A 14,999-nucleotide genomic window follows, 5' to 3' on the forward strand; every position below is an offset into this window, starting at 1 on the left:
AATTTTCTACACCAATTATACCTCACACCACAGAAATTGCCTCAATCAAAATCTTAAATATCTGAGATGTGTTTGAGGTGTAGGACAGAAATAGGAAGATTCTTACATGCTACGTGGTCACGTGAAACCTTTCTGGCAGGATATTACTGAAATAGTAACAAGGATAACAGGGTGGCCTTTCCAGACGACCTGGAGCTGTTAAAGTAGCTTTCGCTGATGCTAAGTTATGTGTTGGAAATCTGACTCCATTCTACAGCTAGTACAATGGAAGACAGATGAACAGTTTTTACCCATGGAACAAAAATCACAATCTAAAGAATAAATATAACATTTATAAAAATATAGCAACCATATCTGGACAACGTATGGGCCCAAATATAAAAAAGGTGCTTCTATTATAAAAATAAATGACCTCACCAATGAAAATTTTCTTGAGGAACCCAGTTGTCAGCCCTGTCAGTGTATGGGTTTGTACTGGGAAGGAGGGAAGAGGTTGCAGTTTTGTTTAAAATAAGTTATAATTTGGAAAATTTTGATATGTATATTGATGTAAAAAAAATTCAAAAACCCATGTACCCTATCTGTGAAACACCCTTTGTTGCAGTGTTTCATGCTTGAAACTTTGCAGCACATTTGGTGAGACAAAAATGCTTTATTATGCATTTTTCATCAACTTTTTTGCCAAGTGTCGGCTTGGATTTTATTTTGAAAACTTCACCCACCTATTTCAAAGCAGCTTGTTTCTGATTTGCATTCTCCTTTCCGAAGCAGCCTTTCCGTGCGCTATTTTCAAATTTTGCGCACGCATTTTGCCCAACATAGCACAAAGCAGCCTCATGTTAGTGTTGCTGGATTTCGGTTGAAACACTGCATGCAGATTTTACAAAGCAGTCTGAAACCCTTTTTCCACGGGAATCCCAGTTCATTGGCCATGCAGTGTCTCAGGTTAGGAAGCCCTTGGTGCCATTTCCACTGGGACACAAGATTGCTTTCCCACTGAACACAACTCATCCCCGGGGAGCGGAGTGTTCTGCCTTCGACTGGAAAGGGGTGATTCTCTGCTGTCTCTGTTCCACTGGTTTTACCATCAGGCCGACATCGGCAAACGCCAAGGATATGAGTAGCGGTAGAGGTGGCGTGAAATGACATCATTTGACACTGGCATTTGGACAGTGTCCCTTTTCTACTGGACCCTGTCCCAGTAAATTCCCGGGATTGGCCATGAGGGGCTGTACTTTTGAAGTTGAAACACTTTGCAGAGCAAAGTCTTGGAATTTAATTTCTTCAACTATGTACGTTATTCTGGCGCTCCATCCTGTAGGATGTAGATGGTTCCTTTCATAGCACCTGAATCAATCCCTGACTAATCACAGAGCACTTCTGGTGTAGGGATTGCTTCAAGTGGAATTTGAGTTTGGGAGTATTTTGAAAATCACAGGTCTAAGTTATAGGGAAAGGTTAAGCAAGATTTTTATTCTGCAGAGCATAAAAGGTTGAGGTTGGATTGGGTTGAGGCATTTAAAATTATTGGGGTATAGATTTGACGTGGGTTGAGAGAAAGGGGCAAAAGTTTAGAGGAAATGTGAGGGGGGACTTTCACTCAGAGTGGTGGGTGTGTGGAATGGACTTGCAGATGAAGTGGAGGAGGCAGGCTCAATATTAGCACTTAAGGAGAAGTTGGATATGTATTTGGACAGGAAAGGAATGGAGGGGCGAGTGTAGATCTATGGGATTAGGTAGGACAAAGTGTTCGGCGTGGAATCGAAGGGCCAAGTTGGCCTATTTCGATGGTGTAATGGTTAGAGAGGTAAAACATGTATGTGAACATTTTGGGTCCAGTGACCATAGATTAGTTTCCAATCAATTATGGATAAGAGTGGGGTCTGCTGCAACAGCACCATTCAATCAATGCACCGGACACAGTTAATCAGGAAAGATGTTTATTCAGACTCGTTCCTCTCTTAGGTCTCTTGCCCACGACCTTACCAGAGAGAGGGGGATCTTTTTCTCTTCTATCCATTAGTGACTGGTGTCATCCTCTGTTCTGCTAATATTTCAAAACAGCACTGAGCCCACGTTAAATGTTCCACTTGAAACTCAAACATGTTACAGACTAAACCAAGCCAGTCATCTTTGCTAAAATTAATGATGAGGGAGAAAATGAAGGGAACAGAAAGCAAGGGAGTAACAGGGAGGCGATGCAGAAAATAACGCAGGCTGAATGAGAGGGGAAAGAAATCAGGTTCCAGATGATTAAGGAAGACAAGGCGAAAGAAGGAGACCCTAGGACACTGCCACCCTATGTTGAGAATGAGGACTCAAAAGATTCCTTGTGGACAAGGCTATCTGCATGTGCTCCCCAGCAGCCACGTGACCAGTCCTGCATCTCACTTGGTTCAATAAAAGGTGGTTTCAGACTTGGCTCTGATGTAAACAATTTGCTCAATTTCAAACCAACTTTCCTCCCTCCATCAATGGTGGCTGTGACACTGTGCACGAGTGAGGAAGATGGGATGAAAGATCTTGAACTGAAAGTTACCTGCAGTAATTGGAAACCTGCCTTCAAGAGAGCTTCAACCATGTCAATGTTTCACCAGTTGTTGGACTTTACCAGCGATGAAACAGCGTCCCACTCCCACAGTGTTTCCTGTTACTAACTTGGACAGGAGTAAAAAAATGATTCATACAAAGAATTATAAACCAGGGGAAAGATATACTCTGAAAACAACAAGAAATGTTGTTCATAGCCCACTGTGCTCCCGACAGAAGTCAAAATCCAATGGGCTTTATGAACTATATCAGATCAACTCAAAACACATATGGAACTTAGCCCCAGATTATTCCCCTATCCCCCGTCCTATTAAATGTTGAATCCTGTTGTGTGACGAAGGAGTTGCCTGGAACGTTAGCCCATCCCAGAAAGCTCACCAGACTTGGACTGCAGATCAGACATTTAATGATGACCAGCCGCAGCTTCATTTAATGCAATGCTTAATTCCCCCACCCCACCCACCACCAAAAGTCTTCAGCATTGCTTAATTGAAACTGGTCTAATTCCAAAGAAGATCAGAAATGACTTTCAGACTGAGTACAAAAGAGAGAGAGCTGAGGTACCTTCGAAACCCAGAACCAAATACATGCAACATTCAGTGGCAGCTCTCCTTCCATCTAATCAGGCACTTTTGAGCCACTATGAACTCTTTCCCAAGAGAATTCACCCGACCATCCATGACTGCATTACTGTCAACTCGAAAGCCGAGAGGGGATTTGGTAGACTATTTAAAATTACAAGAAGGATGGATAGAGTTGATGTGGATAGGCAATTCCATTGCAAGTGGGAGAGATTGAAACAAGAGGTCTTGTTAGAAGTAACGTGAGGGTGAACTTCTTGACTCAGAATGGTGGCTGAGTGGAGTGAGCTTCTGGGAGAAATAGTGGCAGCAGGGTCCATTTTGTCATTTAAGAGAAAATTGGAGGGGAGGGGAATGCAGAGAGGTGGTACTGGAGGAGAGTATTTAGTTCAGAGCAGACGAGAAGGGCCAAATGACCTGTTTCTGTGCTGTAATTGTTATAGGGGTAAAATGTGTGGCAGTAACTTGGAAGTTCGATGCGTATTTGGGAATGGGTCGATGGCCACACTGAAATAGGTCATTGTATCCAACTTGAAATAATTACATCGAATTCACGGAACAAATTTGAATTTCTTTGAAGATTTGGGATGTGTATTTACCAATTGTAGGAATTAAGTTGTAATCACCCAACATGAACCTTCTGACTCCTAAAATCAAGAAAATTAAGATGTTAGGTTTTATTTGAAAGGTTTGGTAAATTTTTATAAATACTATCCAGATGTTTTTTCTTTTTTTCTTTACATCAGCAAAAATTAAATGAAATGCTTCTTGCAGTCAAGAGCAAAAGAATTCCCTGCAGCCTCCAAACCAGCCCTTGCCCACAAACACCCCCCACCACCCCCATTCTGGGATCAACCCATCAGCAGCCTTCACTTCGGAGACAAACCTCAGCCACAAACATCCCAAAACCATCATCCCAAGACAAGGGGTTAATTTTTTAAATCACTATGCATTCATTTGATGATATTTCAAAAAAAAATTTGTTTTTAATGCAAATGTGAAATTAAATAATCGTTTTAAAATAAGATAAATGAAGAATTGTTTCAGGAATTAGCAATCTTCCACTACTCCCATTAACCCCAGACACCAGTACTGAATGAAAAACTAAACTGGCCAGATTGACTGAGTAAACACAGCTAAAATTGGCCAAAAGGTGCTGATGGCATTATTGATTTAAATGCAAGTGACACTGAGGACTGCGTTGGGACAGAGATGGTCCATGGACAGCCAATACGGACACCTTGGGGAACAAAGCCTGCACTGCCAGTTGGGTTGAATTAGATGATGATGTAAGCAAATATTAGACACCCCCCCCCCCCACAGAGAGATCCAGCCTTGATTTTTATTTTTTATATTGATAGAGAGATCCCAGACATCACCAAATGTACCGAGACCCCACCGCGTTATCAGTTAAAGGCAATGTATTCCTCTCTAATGGAACTTTTACTACCTCTATGATAGGAAACATCCTCCCTGCCTCATTTGCCATTGGAACATTAGGCCCGCTTGTCGTCACAGGGCCAGAAAACGCTTGAGTCAGAATACTGATCATCGTTTGAGGAGTGACGAAGGAATTTGTGAGCACGATAAGAATCCTGTTTCCCTCTGGTCTGAGATTGGATGGAGAGTCCTCAGCTCCACATCCCTGCAACACACTCCCCTTCGCCAACAACTGCCTCACACTCCTATTCACCCCACCAGCTCTGTGCATGCCCCCTCATTCACCTGCGATTTTCCCCCCCACAAACCCCTGTTAACCTGCCACCTCCACTGAAGAGTGGGTGAACACACAAACCCCTTGCAGACGGGGCCAGATTTGATCCAGAGTCATTGACTTAACAGGACCATAACACCACCTGTGGCATAAATATTCCCAAACCAATGCTCTAGGGCACTGGGAGAGCAAACAGCTCAAATTCTGCATTTGAGAAGTTTGAACTGCTGCACAACCATCAGGATCAAAGAAAACCCTAGTTTGCATTGTTAAAGTTTTCAGCTGTCATAGACCACAAAAGGCTTTCAAACCAAAATTGAAAGGACAAGCCCCAAAAACAAACAAATCTCTCATAAAGCTCTAACACTCCCCTATCTAGAAGTATCATCTCCTCAAACATCTCAATGCCACAGGTGAGAAAACTGTTTTAACTCCCATCTCCAAATTAAAAAGGTGCTATTCCCTTAATTGCAGCTCTCTTGAAGGGCGGAGATGGGCCTTGTTTAAAGGGCCAGCCACAATTTACTGAGATATTTCACACCTGAATTAATTGTCCTCCAGATTCCAGCTCAGGGTTTAAAACAGGAGAGTTTCCCCACTCTCGTCACTTGCAGCTTTCAGGCGGAGATGAGGTGATGCTGCCATCAGAGGAAGGTAGGAAGCCTGGTTTTACTGTGGCTGCTTTTTCTGGGGTGGTTCTTTGAGTTGTTGGGGTGAAAGGAATCCGGTGTTTGTGGGTCGTTTGCAAACTGGTGTTCCATGTGGTTCGTGGGTATTGAGCCAGAGAAATGTGTTGCTTTAATGTGTGTGGTTTACGGTGCCTGCAACTTTAGCTCTTGTCTTGGGATGATGGTTTTGGGATGTTTGTGGCTGAGGTTTGTCTCTGAAGTGGACGCTGCTGATGGTTTGATCCCAGAATGGGGGGTGGGGGTGTTATTTGTGGGCAAGGGCTGGGTTGGAGGCTGCAGGGAATTCTTTTGCTCTTGACTGTAAGAAGCATTTCATTTAATTTTTGCTGATGTAACCATCTTACCTTACGTGTGTGTAATATTGCAGGACAGTCAGTCGAATTTTGATTTTGGCATGTTTAGCAGAAAGTGACAGTGATCCAGGTTCAAATCTGTCCCTGTATCAGGATTTCCCCCACCCTCACCTTTTACAAAATGGCAAGGTGAACAGGGGCATTTGTGTGGGTCAGGGGTTTTTAAAAAAATAATTTTTAAGAGTTCAAGCCATAATAAATGTGTTAATTTTACAAGGATATAATTCAAATCCCGATACATGTGGTTGATTAATACAAATCGAGATCAACCCAGACCCTCCCTCTCCACATCACATATGAGGGACCAGAGATCTTCAACAGGTTTTTTTTAACCATAATATTGTGCATATTTCAAAACTTCACTTCAACCCACCTTTAGGAAATGTGGGCTCCAAAGATAGAATGTTCATCTCGTGAATTATACATTATTTTCTTGTGGTGAACAGCTCCGAACCTCAGCCAGTTTGCAAGATATGGCCACGCACTTTCTAGCTGTCCAATTTGCAGCAATTTAAACCTGATAAATATTCAGTTTTAATTTAAATTTAATTCCTTCACATCTCTTTCGAATGGATCCTGTGGGAATTTTCAAAAAATACTTATTTTCAACCAAGCGGCCCAACTTTAGGACATTGCCAAGTCAAATGCAGGAAAGTACAAATGACTTGTTAACATGTGAAACAAATCCGATTCCATTAATTTTCTTTTGAGGTGTCTGGTGAATAAAATTGTATTGAACCAGTCTGTATCTCATTTATAACGATCAGTCCATTTTTGCTGTTCAAATCTCCATCCCATCTTTGCCTCAATTGATGAATTCCTAATTTCTCAGCTTTTGCAGTCATTTCTACATTACTGAATAAATTTATATTCCCATGACCTGTTTCAGATGGTCAGGGCTTGTTATGACCTGTTACTGTTCTATCTGCCACTGTGTTTTACATTTTGCATATCCTCTTCCAAAGACATGGAAAGAACTTCTTGTTGGTCATCTAATCTCATGTACCAGTTAGGGTTAGGGAACACAAAAAAATCAACAGGAGTCTGGAAGAGTTGCTCACAGTTCTGTCGGACTCTGGCTTTACTTTACTCTTAATTTAGTCTATGTGTGGTCTGAGTCCAGCGTGTTCTTTGAATGAAGTGATAGGAGAAAGTATTCGGTTCAACAGTCAATTTATTACACAGCACAAGAATAAAACTTAACAGAGCTCTGGATCAGTCGTTAGTTCATAGGTCACCTGCACAGTGAGCTATTCCTCAAGACTGACTCCTATTGTCCAGTTGGCTCAGTTTATATAGATCAACCTTATCATACAGAACAAAAGTTGTCTTCCTTTGCTAGATGTTTTTTTCCTAAGGGTTATCACAAGTCATCTCCTGTTTTGCAGATATCTGGGGTGTAGCACTCCCATCTTAATCCTCCAGGCCAGACTATCCTGTGATTGGATTAGAAATTAATTCATCCCCAGATATTTCTAATCACCATTCTGTTCCTGTCTGGCCAATTTCTGCTGTTCTCTTTAACACCTCCTCATGCCTTAATCTTCCTCCTGGACTGGTTTTCCATTCCCTTTGTTTCTTGCAGGCCATTCTTTGTTCTGGTCTGGCCTGTGTCTCCTGTGCTACTCACCACCTCCTTCAGTTTGAGCATTCCTCCTAAATCATTTTGTGCATTTCCTCTCCCTGTATTTGGGAGCAGACAATTTTGCTCAGCCAACTTTGCTCCATGATGTGATTGCCACTTAATCACATTCCTCTTTTTCCCTGAACCATGCAGTAAATATAAAATTATTAATGAATCATTTCTTTCATAATGTTTTAACCCCTAGATTCCAACAGTTCACATTAGTAATCCTCTGCCTGCCTGATTTCTGGTTTCCAATTTACCCAAGTGTCTTAATTTCATAGCAGTCTTAAATTCTTCACTTCAAAGCAGAAACAATGCCATTCAGGGTCTGAGTGGTGCTGGGGGCTTATTGCAGCCTTTGGATCAGGTCTAACAATTAGCACCATTGTTTTGAAGATCAGGCAGGCATTTGGATATGGGTCAGTAGAGGAGGTGAGAATTGATTCCTGTCTGGAATGTGCTTTTTAACTCTCTTTCCCAGCTTTCTGGCAAAGTCTGTGTAATGGTTTCTTCATCATAATTCCCAGAACAAGATATTCTACAGCTAATATTCCACACACTTCACCAAATGGGAGTATTTGTGTGAAAAAGAAGAAATGTTTCAAGTTCCTGTCTGTGTGGATGGACAGTTTAAGGGTGAAAAAAATGTCTTGATGTCCACATATAGTAACTCAACTAAATTCTGTAAGGACACAAATGCTGGAGAAGCTCAGCTGATCAAGCAGTGAACCTTATAAGTACAGATACTCGTAGCCCTGATAAAGGGCTCAAGCCTGAAACACTGGTTGTGTATCTTTTTTTAAACTTTATTTATGAATATATAAAATAAATAGTAAACAAAAGAAACCAACCTCCCAAAAAAAACTATATTCCATCCCCCTGCCCCATATTTCCCCCCCCCAAACTCCCTCGACTGAGGGAGAGAAAAATCATACCAATTTGTTGCGGCAGAATGAAAACACCAAACATAATTTTCCACGTCATCGCAATGCATTTTCTGGCCACTGCTAATACTAACTGAATAAACTCAATTTGAGATTTATCGATTCTTAATCCCGTTGTTAAAGTTGTAATATACCGCATTAGAAAAAGCAGTGGATCGAACATAAAAAGAGTTTCTTTAAAGTAGTTTCAAATAAATCCTCAAAGGCTTAACTTTATCACACAACCAGACAGACAAAAAAAAGTATTAATTTGAATCCCACAATGAAAACATAAATCTGAATGACTAAATCCTTATCTTTTTTTCCTGGTGTTAAATACAACTGATGTAAAAAAAAATTATAATTCACCCAATTATATCGCACATTAATTAATTTAATCCACCATCTTCACACATAGTAAGTAGTCCATTCTTCTTGGGTTAATTCTAAAGAAGAATCTCCCATTGGTTTAGCCATTTTCTGTTGTCACAAATATTTCTGAAATAGATCCCTTTTTTGGCCCCATTTACAATTTTCAATTTTAGTTAACTTGGGTATCTTCAATTCCCGCCCAAATCCACCTGTGACAGCACTTGCATGGAATGACACCCGTTTACCATGTCCCTCTGTTCAACCTCACTCCTCAGTGCCCGACCGTTCACCGTGTCTATCTTTTCTTGGTTTGCCCTTCAAAATGTGACACCTCACACTTGTCTGCATTAAATTCCATCTGGCCTTTCTCCAGCTGGTCCAGATCCTTCTGCAAGCTTTCCTGGCTGTCCACAACTCCTCCGTTCTTGGTGTCACCTGCAAACTTGCGAATCCAATTCACCACATTATTGTTCCACCACCTATCCCTGAGGCACATCTCTCGTCACAGGCCTCCAGTCTGAGGAGCAATTGGCCACAGCCACTCACTAGCTTCTCCTGCACAGCCGTTGTTTCACATCCAAAATACAGAGGACATATGGATGGATGTTAAAATTCTCAAAGGTACATTAGTTAAAATGGTGTCAAATCACAAGGAACAGAAGTTGGCCATTCAGCCCACTGTGTCTGCTATCCCCTGATCTAAACAGTTCTCGCCTCTCATTCCAAGTTCTGGCTTTTTGCCCTGATCCCTTGATACCCTGACTCATTAAACATCTATTAATTCCGCCCACCCCCCCCACTTAAACTCCCTCAACAATCCAGCAACAAATTCCATGACCTTCTGGTGAAATAAATTTCTCATCTGCTTTAAATAGGTATCTTCTAATTCTAAGACAATGTCTTTTTATCCAAGGGAAACATTATTCACATCTACTGTCCAATCCTTTCAGCATTGGAAAGGTTTCTGAGATCTCCTCTCCTTCTTCTATACTCCAATGAAGAGTGGAGATATATCATCCTGGTAAATCTCTGCTCTCTCTCCAACATCAGCACATCCTTTTTAAGATAAACTTCGCAGTTCTCCAAATGAGGTGTCTCCCATGCCCCATCAACACCTCCCTACCCTTGAAACAAAGGCCAACATAGGATTTGCTTTCTTTTCCTGCCGATCCAACCTGGTGGTTACTCACTCACTATGTTTTCCTGAACGAGAACCCCCCAAGTCCCTTGACACTTGAAATAATTACATGTAATTTATGTAACAAATTTGAAATTTTTGGAAAGATTTGGGAATCCTATTTATAAACTGTAGGAATTAAGTTGTAATCGACCAACCTGAACCTTCTGACTCCAAAAATCAAGAAAATTTGTTAGATTTTATTTGATAGTTTTTTAGTAATGTTTTTATAAATACTTTCCAGATGTTATCTTTCTTTTCTATTGGGTTGTTGGGCAGGGGGAATTTAAAAAAAATACTATGTATTAATTTTTCATTATCTTTGAATGAGAAATTTATGTACGCATTTAATGCATGTGAAATTAAAATTTTCAAAGAGAAGCTTAACATAACGTAATACATTTTGCTTATTTTCAAGAGTTGTGGAGAGTGAGGAGGGTTTTCATGGACTACAAAAGGATTTGGACTGTTTGGAAAGATGGCAGATGGAGTTTAATGTAGGTAAGTGTGAGGTGCTTTATTTTGGGAAGAATAACCAAGACGTATGCAGTGAAGGGGTGGGTATTGAGGAACAGAGGGATCTTGGAGGAATGGTTCAATAGACAATAGGTGCAGGAGTAGGCCCTTCGGCCTGTCGAGCCTTCAGTGACCGCCATTTTACAGATCATGGCTGATCACTACTATCAGTACCCCTTTCCAGCCTTATCCCCATAACCCTTAACTCCTTTGCCCACTAGAGTCTTATCTAACTCTCTTTTGAACATAATCAGCGAATCTGCCTCAACCACCCTCTCTGGCAGAGCATTCCACAGATTCACACTTCTCTGGGTAAAAAAATGTTTTCTCATCTCCGTCCTAAAGGCCCTACCCTGTATTCTTAAACTATGCCCTCTAGTCCTCGTCTCCCCCATTATTGGGAACAAGTAATCCGACTTCACCCTGTCTATCCCCCTGATAATTTTGTAGACCTCAATCATGTCCCCCCTCATCCTTCTAAACTCCATCGGATACAAGTCCAGTTTTTCTAGCCTTTCAGCATATGTCAACCCCGCCATCGCTGGAACTAACCTTGTAAATCTGCGCTGCACACCCACTATAGCTAGTATGTCCTTCCTCAAAATTGGAGACCAGTACTGGACGCAATACTCCAGGTGGGGTCTCACCAGGGCCCTGTACAACTGCAGAAGGGCGTCTCTGTTCCTATACTCCAATCCCCTCTTTATGAAAGCCAACATGCCATTTGCCCATTTCACAGCTTTCTGAACCTGCATGTTAGCCTTCAGTGACCGGTGAACAAGTACACCCAGATCCATTTGCTCCTCCCCACTCCCTAGCTTGTCTCCATTTAAATAATACTCAGCTTTCCTATTATTGCCCCCAAAATGGATAACCTCACATTTGCTCACATTGAACGTCATCTTCCATTCAACAGCCCACTCCCCCAACCTGTCCAAGTCCCTCTGCATTTTCATGATATCCTCCTCACACCCCACACCGCCACCCAGTTTAGTGTCATCTGCAAATCTGCTCATGTTATTAATAATCCCCTCATCCAAATCATTTACATAAATTACAAACAACTGAGGACCCAATACCGATCCCTGCAGCACCCCACTCGTCACATCCTGCCATCCTGAAAAAGACCCGCTTACTCCAACCCTTTGTTTTCTATTTCTTTTTTTTTTTTTTTTTTAAATTTTTTTTATTTTTCACACCATAAATCACATTAGCCATGATATACACAATTTCTTTTTCACACATATACAGTGACTTTTTCTCCCCCCCCCTTTCCTCCCAAACCACCCCCCCTCACCCCCTCTCATCCATTTTAGGTATACAATCTAGGTTGCATTAAGCCAGTCAGACAATGTTGTCATTCAACAAAATTACACCAGAAATTCTACTGAGTCCATTCTTTTCTTTCCTTCTCCTTCCATCAACTTAGGTAATGTTTGTCCCCGGTAGGTTTTCGCTATTGTATTTAATGTAAGGCTCCTATACTTGTTTGAATATTTCAATATTATTTCTTAACCAATATGTTATTTTTTCTAATGGAATACATTTATTCATTTAAATTTGGTAGTTTATTCCTTTTAATTTGGTTATGTATTCCATTAATATTTAAAGACATATAGTTCAGCGTAGCCCTTTTATATTTTGTTTATCTTCTCTTTCCGTTTTTCCATCATTACCTTTCCTCCTTTTCCATTTCTGTTTTCTTATTTTCAACTCTTTATAAGACAACATTCCTACAACATCCAACATTTTCCTTATTCTCCTATTTCTATCTTATTTATTCCCAATCTCCCATTCACCTCCTGAGTTGTCCTTTATCCCTTGTCGGACAACCACATCTCTCCTCTCCATTTGGATTTGCGAATCCACTCGCAAGCGTCAACTGATTTTGCAGTGACCGCTATTTCCCCCCACCCCGCCTCCCCCAGAAAAGATTTCACTTTTCATATGTCACAAAGGTCACTCTTTTAATTCCCTCCTTATTCTCTCTATTCCATTACCTTCCCTTATTAATTCTTGTCTATACTATCTATATTTTCCTCTAAGTACAGATACATTCACGTATGCTCCTTGTCTCTATTCACTCTTATACCTCTTTACCCGCATACATATCAATCGTGATCATTTTTACTCTCATTACCTGTCTTCATCCCTCAGTCTATTTTTGTCTTTACCCACATACATATCAATTGTGATCATCTTAACTCTCATTACCCGTCTTCCTCCCTCAGTCTATTTTTGTAATTGTTCTGCAAATTTTTGTGCTTCTTCTGGATCCGAGAATAGTCTGTTTTGTTGTCCTGGAATAAATATTTTCAATACCGCTGGATGCTTTAGTATAAATTTATACCCTTTCTTCCATAAAATCGCCTTTGCTGTATTGAACTCTTTTCTCTTCTTTAGGAGTTCAAAACTTATATCTGGATAAATGAAGATTTTTTGCCCTTTATACTCCAGTGGTTTGTTGCCCTCTCTTACTTTTTCCATTGTCTTCTCCAGTACCTTTTCTCTTGTAGTATATCTTAGGAATTTTACTACAATAGATCTTGGTTTTTGTTGTGGTTGTGGTTTAGAGGCCAATACTCTATGTGCCCTTTCTATTTCCAATTCTTGCTGTAGTTCTGGACATCCTAGGGTCTTAGGGATCCACTCTTTTATAAACTCCCTCATATTCTTGCCTTCTTCATCTTCCTTAAGGCCCACTATCTTTATGTTATTTCTTCTGTTATGGTTTTCCATTGTATCTATTTTTTGAGCTAGTAGTTCTTGTGTCTCTTTAGTTTTTTTATTAGATTTCTCCAATTTCTTTTTTAAGTCTTCTACCTCCATTTCTGCTGCTACTGCCCGCTCTTCCATCTTGTCCATTTTCTTTCCCATTTCTGTTAAGGTCACCTCCATTTTATTTATTTTCTCTTCTGTGTTGTTTATTCTTTTTCTTAAATCCTTAAATTCCTGTGTTTGCCATTCTTTAAATGATTCCATGTATCCTCTAATAAGAGCAAGTATATCCTTTACCTTGCCTCTCTTTTCTTCTTCTATTTCACCATACTCTTCCTCTTCTTCTTCCTCTGGGTTGGCCATCTGTTGTTTCTTTGTTGCCCTTTCCTCCTCTTCTTTCTTGTTTCTGTTGTCTTCTGTGGTCTCTTCTTGCTGCAGGTGTTCTGCAGCTGTCGTTGCCGGCTGTGGAGATCGACTCCCCAGCTGGTCCCCCCTCCCGTCGGTGTGTTTTTTTTCATTCGCATCGCGCATGCGCGAAGTATCGCGCATGCGCGGTTGCGCACTTTTACTCGGCTCTGCGAGCCATTTTTGTAGTCCATTATTTACCGACCTGAGGGAGCGGGTTTCTCTCTCCGCAGCGGGCCTCTTCGGACAGGTAAGGCCTTCACCTTTTTCCTCCTTTGTCTTCTCTTCCTCTCTTCTAACCGTTGCTTTCGACTTTTCTTTTTTTGTCGCCATCTTCTTTCCACCTTTATACTCACTTTTCTGTAACTTTTATTTCTGTGCCTTTGTGTTTTCTCTTGTTTTTCCCGACTTTTCTGGAGAGGGCTGGATTTCACCGTCCGGCCACTACTCCATCGCGTGACTCCTCCCCTTGTTTTCTATTTCTTAACCAATTTCCTATCCATGTCAGCACCTTACCTCCAATACCGTGCTCCCTGTTCTTGCCCACTAGTCTCCTGTGCGGTGCCTTATCAAAGGCCTTCTAGAAGTCCAAATACACCACATCCACTGGTCTCCCAAGTCCACCCTCTTTGTCACATGCTCGAAAAATTCCAGAAGGTTAGTCAAGCATGACTTACCCTTAAGGAATCCATGCTGACTAGCCCTTATACTATTATTTCTGCCTAAGTGTTCTGCTATTACTCCTTTTATGATAGATTCCAATATCTTCCCCACCACTGACGTCAGGCTGACCGGTCTATAATTTCCCGTTTTCTCCCTCCCTCCCTTCTTAAAAATCGGCACCACATCAGCCACTCTCCAATCCTCAGGGACCTCCCCCGAATCTATGGAACTTTGGAAAATGTCGACCAGTGCCTCCACAATTTCCATAGCAACTTCTTTAAGCACCCTGGGATGCAGCCCATCAGGCCCTGGGGTTTTATCAGCCCTCAGTCCCAACAATTTACACACAACCTCCTGCTTCTAGATCTGGATATCCATTAGATCCCCTACTTCCCCAGGAAAGTTCCCCAAGTCTCTTGATACCGCATGACCCCTACCCCCTAACTGACCATAACCTATATCCTCCTTGGTGAAGACCGATGCAAAGTATTTGTTAAATTCCTCAGCCATCTCCTTGTTTCCGGTAATAATTCCAGCCTTTTCCATTCTTAATGGACCAATTTTAGACCGAACCAATTTCTTCCTCTTCACATATTTAAAAAAGCTTTTGCTATCCTCCAAGATATTATTTGCTAATTTCCTCTCATACTTCATTTTCCCCTCTCTTATGACTTTCTTAGTTACCCTCTGATGCTCTTTGAAGGTTTCCCA

This window comes from Narcine bancroftii, chromosome 9, assembly GCF_036971445.1.
Source record: "Narcine bancroftii isolate sNarBan1 chromosome 9, sNarBan1.hap1, whole genome shotgun sequence".
Taxonomy (NCBI): Eukaryota; Metazoa; Chordata; class Chondrichthyes; order Torpediniformes; family Narcinidae; genus Narcine; species Narcine bancroftii.